The following is a 9,790-nucleotide window of genomic DNA, read 5'->3' as shown; positions in this document are numbered from 1 at the left end:
ACGGAGAAGCACATTTCATTACTTAGTTCATCAAGATTGATGGTATAGATATTATTTTGTTTTAAAGCAATCATAGTCATGTTATGATTTGGTTTTTCAATAATGCACATATTTGATTCAAATCTAACGATGTAACCTTTATCGCATAGTTGACTAATACTCAAGAGATTATGTTTCAATCCATCAACTAGTAAGACATCATCAATGGAAAAATTAAATTTGTTACCAATAGTTCCCTTGCCAATGATTTTGCCCTTGTTGTTGTCTCTGAAGGTAACGTACCCTTCTTCTTTGCTAGTGAGCATAGAGAAATGAGATGGATCTCCAGTCATATGTCTTGAGCATCCACTATCGAGATACCATCTCTTGCTCCTAGCTTGTGGGTTTGTCTACAAAAGAGGATGATTTTTAGGTACCCATTTGATTTTGGGTGCCTCAAAAATTGACCCACTAACTTTGTTATTTATGATTGAATTCTTTATAGTTTCTTTAGGAACCCATATTAATTTTTGTGAACTAATTTTCCTAAATGGGCATTTGTAGGCAATATGTCCGGATTTGCAACAAAAGTTGCATTTCATATAAGAGGAAACATGTAATGTAGGTCCTTTTATGAAAGTGGTAGGATTTTGATGTAATCCTTTTACAAATCCAATTCCATTTCTATTTGCGATGTGACCCTTGTGTGCAAGGATCATATCTAATCCTTTGCTACCAACCTTAAACTTGTTTAAGGTTTCCTTAAGAAGCAAATTTTCATTTTTTATTGCTTCTAAGTGCTCACACTTAGAGCATGGAGGAGTTTGAAGACTATCAAACTTATCTTGTAGCAAAGCATGCTCTTTCTTTAAGATACTTAACTTCTTGCTAACAGTTCTACATTCATCAAATAATTCATGAAAAGCGATAGATAGTTCTTCAAAAGATAAATCTTCATTAAATAAATCACATACCTCTTCTCCTAACGCCATTAGCGCGTAATGAGCAACTTGCTCGGTGTTGGACTCCTCTTCTTCGGATGCGCTTGAATCATCCCACGTTGCCTTGAACGCCTTCTTCTTTGATGTTCTCTTTTTGGCTTGAGGACAATCGTTCTTATAGTGTCCCGGTTTTTTGCATTCATAGCAAATCACTTGGTCCTTCTTTTGTTCAAATTTATTTTTTGTATTATTTTTAAATCTGTTCTTTCTTAAATATTTTTTAAATTTTTGAGTCAAAAGTGCAATGTCATTGTCACTGTCCTCATCACTTGATGTTCCTTTCAAGTGGTCTTCTTGTGATTTGAGTGCCATATCCTTCCTGTTCTTTGGAAGGGGGTTCTCGAGCTCGTCATGAGCTTGACATGTCATTTCGTAGGTCATTAGAGACCCAATGAGTTCTTCAAGAGGGAATGCTTTAAGGTCTTTGGCCTCTTGAATGGCCGTAACTTTTGGATCCCAACTTTTAGGGAGGGATCTTAAGATTTTAGTTACTAGTTCAAAGTTAGTAAAATCTTTACCAAGAGCTTTGAGTCCATTGATGACATCCGTAAACCGGGTGTACATGTCTCCGATGGACTCACTTGGTTTCATTCGGAAAAGTTCGTAAGAGTGCACAAGGATGTTGATTTTGGACTCTTTCACTCGGCTAGTGCCTTCATGAGTGACCTCAAGAGTTCTCCAAATATCAAAAGCCGAATCACACATTGAAACACGATTAAATTCGTTTTTGTCTAGTGCACAAAACAAGGCATTCATAGCCTTTGCATTTAAAGCAAAAACCTTCTTCTCCGATTCATCCCATTCGGTCATCGGAAGAGAAGATTTTTGAAATCCATTCTCGACAATAGACCAAAGCTCAAAGTCCATAGAAATGAGGAAGATTCTCATGCGAGTCTTCCAATATGTGTAATCCGACCCATTAAACAAAGGTGGTCGTGCAATAGAATGGCCCTCTTGCATGCCGGAGTAAGCCATCTCTCTTGGGTATTAAACCAAATATGAGAGACAACCTTGCTCTGATACCACTTGTTAGGATCGGAGCGGCACTAAGAGGGGGGGGTGAATTAGTGCAGCGGATTAAAACTTCGATTTTAATCAAAATCTTTCGTACGTTAAGAACGAAACTTGAGAAATTTAACTTGAAGGCGTATTCTTAAAGTTGCGCAGCAAGAGTAATACAAACTAAAGCAGTAAGAAGATTTGCAGTAATGTAAATGACAATAATAAAAAGCAAACCAGAGATTACGCCGATTTTTAGAGTGGTTCGGTCAAATGACCTACTCCACTTGCGAGGCCCCTCTTCGATGAGGCTCCCACCTTCCACTAGCAAGTCTCTTGAAATGGAAGGGTAAACACCCCTCTTACAACCTTTTACAAGCAACTCAACCTCTTACAAATTTTCAATACGAAAGAAGGAGGAGAACTCTCTAGCAAATTGAAAACAAGACTTGCTAAGACTTTCTAAGACTTTTCTCTCAATCAAAATGCTTCTCAAAAGTTGTAACCTCAGCTGAGATTAGAGGGGTATTTATAGGCCTCAAGAGGATTCAAATTTTGGGCTCCAAAATTTGAATTTTCTTAGGGTTTCCGGTGCTGGAGGTGCCACCGCCCAACCAGGCGGTGCCACCGCCCAGCGCTCGGGTGCTGGGCGGTGCCACCGCCCAGCCAGGAGGTGTCACCGCCTACAGTGTTTTCAGCCCAACTACAGTGTTTTCAGCCACTAGTTGGGCTTCAATCTTGGCTCTCTAGTTCGCTGGTTTAGCTTAATTTTTAGCCTAAACCAACTCTGACTTTGGGCCCAGTTGGCCCCTAACCAGGATATAGGATTATCTCTTAATCCTAATCCTAATTACAAGTGGACTACATAACCAAAACACATCCTAAGCAAATTTTCAACCGCGAACGTCGAGTCTTGTTCCGGCGAGCTTTCCGACGAACTTCTTCCGACGGACTCCCTGCAAGCTCCCAATCTTTGTGATGACTTTTAACGAGTAGCCGAGCCTTCTCGGTGATCTCCGCGAGCCTCCGACGATTTCTTCGGCGAACTTCCGACACGTTCCCGATTTCTTCTCGGATGGTTCCGGCAGCATCTCCGATGATTCTTCGGTCTCTTAAACGTCCATCGAGCTCGACTCCGGTATCCTTGCTTTATGTTTTCTGGTTATCGTAGTTAATCCTGCACACTTAACTCAATAATATGGATTAGATCAATTAACCCACCAATTGATTATATCATCAAAATTCGAGATTCAACAGGAGCCTCATCGAAGAGGGGCCTCACAAGTGGATGTAGGTCATTTGACCGAACCACTATAAAATCGGCGTGATCTCTGGTTTGCATTTACTTATTGTCATTTATATTACTGCAAATCATTTGCACTTTAATGCTCTACTTCTTTATCTCCATCTTACTTATCCCTTCAAGTTAGAACGCAATCGAAACGGTTTCAAACGAAAACGTTGCTTTTTTCGTACGAAGTTTCCGAAAGTGTTTAAATCGAAAAAAGTTTATCGTACTTTACCGCTGCACTAATTCACCCCCCCTCTTAGTGCCGCTCCGATCCTAACAATTGGTATCAGAGCTAGGCTCACTCTCATATAAGATTTGATACCCAAGATGTTGAATCTCGTATTTTGATGATGAAACTACTTGATATATGTTTATGATTTAATCTGCGTTTTGAGTGACGCAGGATGCTTCGATCAGGATGAGACAATTAAAGCTGGGAAATCATGTTGTGCCAAAGGAATATGTCAGAAGATTGGACGTTGGGCCGGTGGATCGGTCGACGTATCGACAGAAGGCTTCGGGCCGTGGACTCGGGCATTGGGCCAAAAAGAGTGAGTATTGTGCCAAGGATATCGGAGTTGTGGAGTCAACTGGCCGATTGGGCAATAGGCTGCAGGAGAGGACGATGCGCCGAAGAATCGGACGAAGCGTCGAGGGACCAATGACATGCCGGATAACTTGGTTAATTGCTTAGGATTAATTGTCTCGATTGAAGTTTTATTTTAAGTGTGCAGGATTAACTATGATGGAAGAAAGACATGCAGTAGGAGTTGCGCCGGAGTCAATACAATGATCATGTTGGGAGTTCGAGAGTTCGACGGAAGTTCGGACAGTCGTCAGAGGTTCTACGGGAACAAATCTGAGAAGTCCATGGGCTTGCTAAAGAAGCTTGTCGGAACTTGCCAAGTGGATCGTCGCAAGTCCAGGAGTTTGCCGGAAGTCCGCAGGAGCATCACCGAGGGTTCATCGGATGATCGACGGAAGTTCACCGGAAGCTCACCGGAAGAAGCGATTGACGCACCGGAGCAAGTTGCAGTAAATGCCTTAGGGAATATCATAGTTAGCACAATGATTAAGTTGGAAATGGGAGGTGATCCCATTAACTTAATCTTGAGACAATTGGGCCCCTGAAAAACCCAAATTGGGCCGAATGGATCAACCCATTCGGATCCTGATTTCTGCTAGGAGGTGCAACCGCCCCAGCCAGGAGGTGGCACCGCCTGGGCTAAGTCTCCGAGCGAGACTGGGCGGTGCAACCGCCCCAGCCAGGAGGTGGCACCGCCTGGGCTCAGTCTCCGAGCGAGACTGGACGGTGCAACCTCCCCTGACAGGAGGTGGCATCGACTGAGCTCGGTCTTCGAGCTCTGGTAGGAGGTGCAACCGCCTCAGTCAGGCGGTGGCACCGCCTGAGCTCGGTCTTCGAGCTCTGGCAGGAGGTGCAACCGCCCCTGACAAGAGGTAGCACCGCCCAGAGGCTCAGTCTTCGAGCTCTGCCAGGCGGTGCAACCGCTCCAGTCAGGAGGTGCAACCGCCTGATCCCGGAATTTCGGGAATTGACAGTTTTGAGCTCCAAATTTGAACTGGGTTGGGGCCTATAAATACCCCACCCATTCAGCATTGAAAGCACATAACTTATACCAAAATCTTGATCTTGTTCTGTGATTTTTAGAGCTCAAAATTGTTGTAAAGGCCAAAAGTTCTTCTCCCTCTTTTCTTCCAAGTTCTGAGCTTTAAAGAGAGGAGAGAAAATTCTGTAAGGGTTGTCTCCTAAGCCCGTCAAAAGGAGTGAAACTGTAAAAGGGTGGTTGGCCTTCGCCTATTGAAGGAAGGCCTCTAGTTGACATCGGTGACCTCGTCGGTGCATGAAGCCAAAAGTGGAGTAGGTCAAGATTGACCGAACCACTCTAAATCTCGGTTTGCATTTTCTTTGAGCATATTATCTTTACTGCAAACCTCCTCTAAAGCTTACTACTTTCTGCACATATACGATCGGGTTTCAAGCTTTGCACTTTCCGAATCAGCGTTTAGACGTAAATCTATTTTTTCGTATGATCATCATATTTCAGTTTGCGTTTACGTTTTGATTTCTATCATAACTGCAAACTGCCTTTATATCCTTGCTTAAACTGCATCTCGCCTAATCAAGTGATTTACGAATCAGCATTTAGACGTAAATCAGTTTCTTCGTACGAACGTCGTATTTCAGTTTGCGCTTATATTCTGGTTTACATCATAACTGCAAACTACCTTCATAGATTGACTTTAACGTCAGCTCGCTTGATCTTAAGTTAAAGTAATCTTAGAATCGGCTTTCACACCGAAATCATTTTTATCATTCGAACGTTTTTTTATCGTTGAAAGATTTTTGCTTCACTAATTCACCCCCCCCCCCCCTCTTAGTGCTGTTGATCCTAACACAAGAGAGATGGCTTACTCCGGCATACACGAGGGTCATTCTATCACACGTCCACCCTTGTTAAATGGGTCGGATTATACTTATTGGAAGACTCGTATGAGGATCTTCCTCATTTCCATGGATTTCGAGCTTTGGACTATTGTTGAAAACGGATTTCAAAAATCTTCTCTTCCGATGAGCGAATGGAATGAATCGGAGAAGAAGGTTTTTGCTTTAAACGCAAAGGCTATGAATGCCTTGTTTTGTGCACTAGAAAAAAATGAATTTAATTGTGTTTCAATTTGTGATTCGGCTTTTGATATTTGGAGAACTCTTGAGGTCACTCATGAAGGCACTAGCCGAGTGAAAGAGTCCAAAATCAACATCCTTGTGCACTCTTATGAACTTTTCTGAATGAAACCAAGTGAGTCCATCGGAGACATGTACACCCGGTTTACGGATGTCATCAATGGACTCAAAGCTCTTGGTAAAGATTTTACTAACTTTGAACTAGTAACTAAAATCTTAAGATCCCTCCCTAAAAGTTGGGATCCAAAAGTTACGGCAATTCAAGAGGCTAAAGACCTTAAAACATTCCCTCTTGAAGAACTTATTGGGTCTCTAATGACCTACGAAATGACATGTCAAGCTCATGACGAGCTCGAGAACCCCCTTCCAAAGAACAGGAAGGATATGTCACTCAGATCACAAGAAGACCATTTGAAAGGAACATCAACTTAAGTAGCAAACTAAGGGAGAGCCATCAGAATTTGAAGATCTAAACATACTTCCTTTGCTTGCTGAATTTTCAGATATATTTGATGAACCGCGCAACCTACCTCCTACTCGTCGGTATGATCATTGTATACCGATTCTTTCGGGTAAACCTCTAGCAAATATTCAGCCATATCGGATCCACATCTCCAGAAGGATAAAATAGAAAGGATTGTAAAAGAGATGCTCAAAACAGGAGTTATTAGGCCAAGTTGCAGCCCTTACTCTTCACTAGTGCTCCTCGTTCGAAAGAAGGACGGAACATGGCGAATGTGCGTTGATTACCGAGCTCTCAATAGCATAACTGTTAAGGACAAATACCCTATTCCAGGAGTAGATGAATTACTTGATGAATTAAAGGGAGCATAAGTCTTCACAAAACTGGACCTTCGATCAGGTTATCATCAAATATGAGTGTGCGAAGAAGACATACCGAAAACCGTCTTTCGAACACACAACGACCACTACGAATTTTTGGTAATTCCCTTTCGTATCACAAATGCTCCCTCCACCTTCCAGAGCCTTATGAATGACATTTTCTAGAATTATCTTCATAAGTTTGTTCTGGTTTTCTTCGACGATATCCTTATTTACAACCCTTCTCTTGAAAGTCATTTTCAACACTTACGATTTGTTTTGACGATTTTATGAGAAAATGTTCTTTTTGTCAAAAAATCGAAGTGCAGCTTTCTTCAACAGAAGATGGAATATCTTAGGCATATCATATCAGAGGAAGGTGTGGTGGTGGACCCCTCCAAAATTGAAGCAATGCAGAACAGGCCGACCCCAAGAAACATAAAATCGCTATGCGGCTTTCTCGGTTTAACAGGCTACTACCACAAATTCATAAAAAACTATGGAAAAATCAGTGCACCCCTTACTTCCTTGCTGAAAAAAGATGCTTTTTAATGGTCTTACAAAGCCACCTCCGCCTTCGATGAATTTAAAGCCGTAATAACGACAACGTCCGTACTAGCGCTACCCGACTTTGACAAGACTTTTGTTATTAAAGCCAATGCTTTTGGAGTTGGAATTGGTGTTGTACTAATGCAAGATGGCCTCCCCCTCGCTTATACTAGTAAGATCATAAAAAAATTAGAGGAAGAAGCAAGCTCCGTTGCTCATTACAGTTAGGACTCAAAAGAATTACGCTATAAGAGATACATTGTGCTTGCGCCAAATTCTACTTGCATAAAGACCATCCTTCTGTTGAATCTCGTATTTTGATGATGAAACCACTTGATATGTGTTTATGATTTAATCTGTGTTTTGAGTGACGCAGGATTCTTCGATCAGGATGAGACAATTAAAGCAGGAAAATCATATTGTGCCGGAAGAACATGTCAGAAGATTGGACGTCGGGCCGGTGGATCGGTCGATGTATCGACAAAAAGCTTCGGGCCATGGATTTTGGCATCAGGCCAAGAAGAGCGGGTATTGCGCCAAGGATATCAGAGTTGCAGAGTCAACTTGCCGATTGGGCAATAGGCCGTAAGAGAGGACGATATGCCGAAGAATCGGACGAAGACATAAAGCTTGATTGCTTAGGAGTAATTGTCTAGATCGAAGTTTTGCTTTACTTGTGTAGGATTAACTATGATAGCTTGAAGACATAAAGCAAGTCTACCGGAGTCAAGTTTAATGGGTGTTTGAGAGTCCGAAGATTCGTCGGAGATGCTGCCGGAACCAACCGAGAGGAAATCGAGGACTTGCCGAAGTTTTCAGAAGTCCGCCGGAGAGATCATCAGAGGTTCGCGGAGATCACCGAGAAGGATCGGCTACTTGCCAAAGACTCGTTGAACTTACCACAAGACTGGGAGCCTACTGGGAGTCTGCCGGAAGAAATCCGAGGGTGTATCGGAAGTCCGTCGGAAGTTCTCCGAAAGGAAACTCGACATTGTCGGTTAAAAACTTGCTTAGGACTATGTCTTAATTTCATAGTTTATATATAATTAGGGTTAGGATTAAGGGTTAATCCTATAACCCAGTTAGGGGCCAATTGGGCCCAAGTTCGGACTAGTTTGGGCCAAGTTTGGAGTTCAACTAGTGAGCTGAAATAGTCTAGGCGGTGGCACCGCCTAGAACCCAAGAGTTCCGGCGGTGGCACCGTCGGATTGGGCGTTGGCACCGCCAATATACTATTAGTGTCAGACACCGACAGGCAGTGGCACCGCCAGCATTAGAAACCCAAGAGAATTCAAAATTTGGAGCCCAAATTTGAATCCTCTTAGGGTCTATAAATACCCCTCAATTCTCAGTAGAGAATACAACCTTTGAGAAGTCAGAGATTGAGATAAAGCCTTAGCAAAGTCTTTAGCAAGTCTTGTTTTCAATTGCTTGAGTGTTCACCTCCTTATTTCTCATTGAAAATTTGTAAGAGTGTAAACCAATTGTAAAAGGTTGTAAGAGGGGTATTTGTCCTTCCCCTTCAAAGTGATTTGCTAGTGGAAGTTGGGAGCCTCATCAAAGAAGGCTTCGTAAATGGATGTAGGTCATTTTGACCGAACCACTTTAAATTGGTGTGTCCCTTGAATGTGTGAGTATTTATCTTTTTGAAACCATTATTACATAGCAGCAAGCTTCCGATTTTCATCTTCTCACTTTACTCGAGCTACTTTCACCAAGTCATTCATTGTTGAATCGAAATCTCTACGCATTTATGAAATCGTTTTCAAACTTATGAGTTTTAATCCGCTACACTAATTCACCCCCCCCCCTCTTAATGCCACTCCGATCATAATAATTGGTATCAGAGCTCTCTTGCGGCCTTCAAGAGGGTTGCTCTCTCATTTGTTCTCCCTTTTTCAATGGGACGGACTACACTTATTGGAAAACTCGAATGAGAGTTTTCTTACTCTCTTTGGATTTGAATTTATGGCACATAGTTGAAAATGGATTTGAAATGTCTTCTCTTCTAATGAACCATTGGAATGATTTGGAGAAGATGTTTTCTCTAAATGCAAAGGCTATGAATGCCTTATATTGTACACTTGACAAAAATTAATTTAATCGCGTTTCGAATTGTGATTCGGCTTTTGATATTTGGAGAACTCTTGAGGTCACTCATGAAGGCACTAGCCGAGTGAAAGAGTCCAAAATCAACATTTTTGTGCGTTCTTATGAACTTTTCCGGATGAAACCAAGTGAGTCGATCGGAGACATGTACACCCGTTTCACGGATGTCATCAATGGACTTAAAGCTCTTGGTAAAGATTTTTCTAACTTTGAACTAGTAACTAAAATTTTAAGATCCCTTCCAAAGAGTTGGGATCCAAAAGTTATGGCCTTTCAAGAGGCTAAGGACATTAAAATATTTTCTCTCGAAGAACTAATTGGGTCTTTAATGACCTA

This window comes from Musa acuminata, chromosome BXJ1-10 (genome assembly GCF_036884655.1).
Source record: "Musa acuminata AAA Group cultivar baxijiao chromosome BXJ1-10, Cavendish_Baxijiao_AAA, whole genome shotgun sequence".
NCBI lineage: Eukaryota > Viridiplantae > Streptophyta > Magnoliopsida > Zingiberales > Musaceae > Musa > Musa acuminata.
This window is presented reverse-complemented; position numbering follows the sequence as displayed.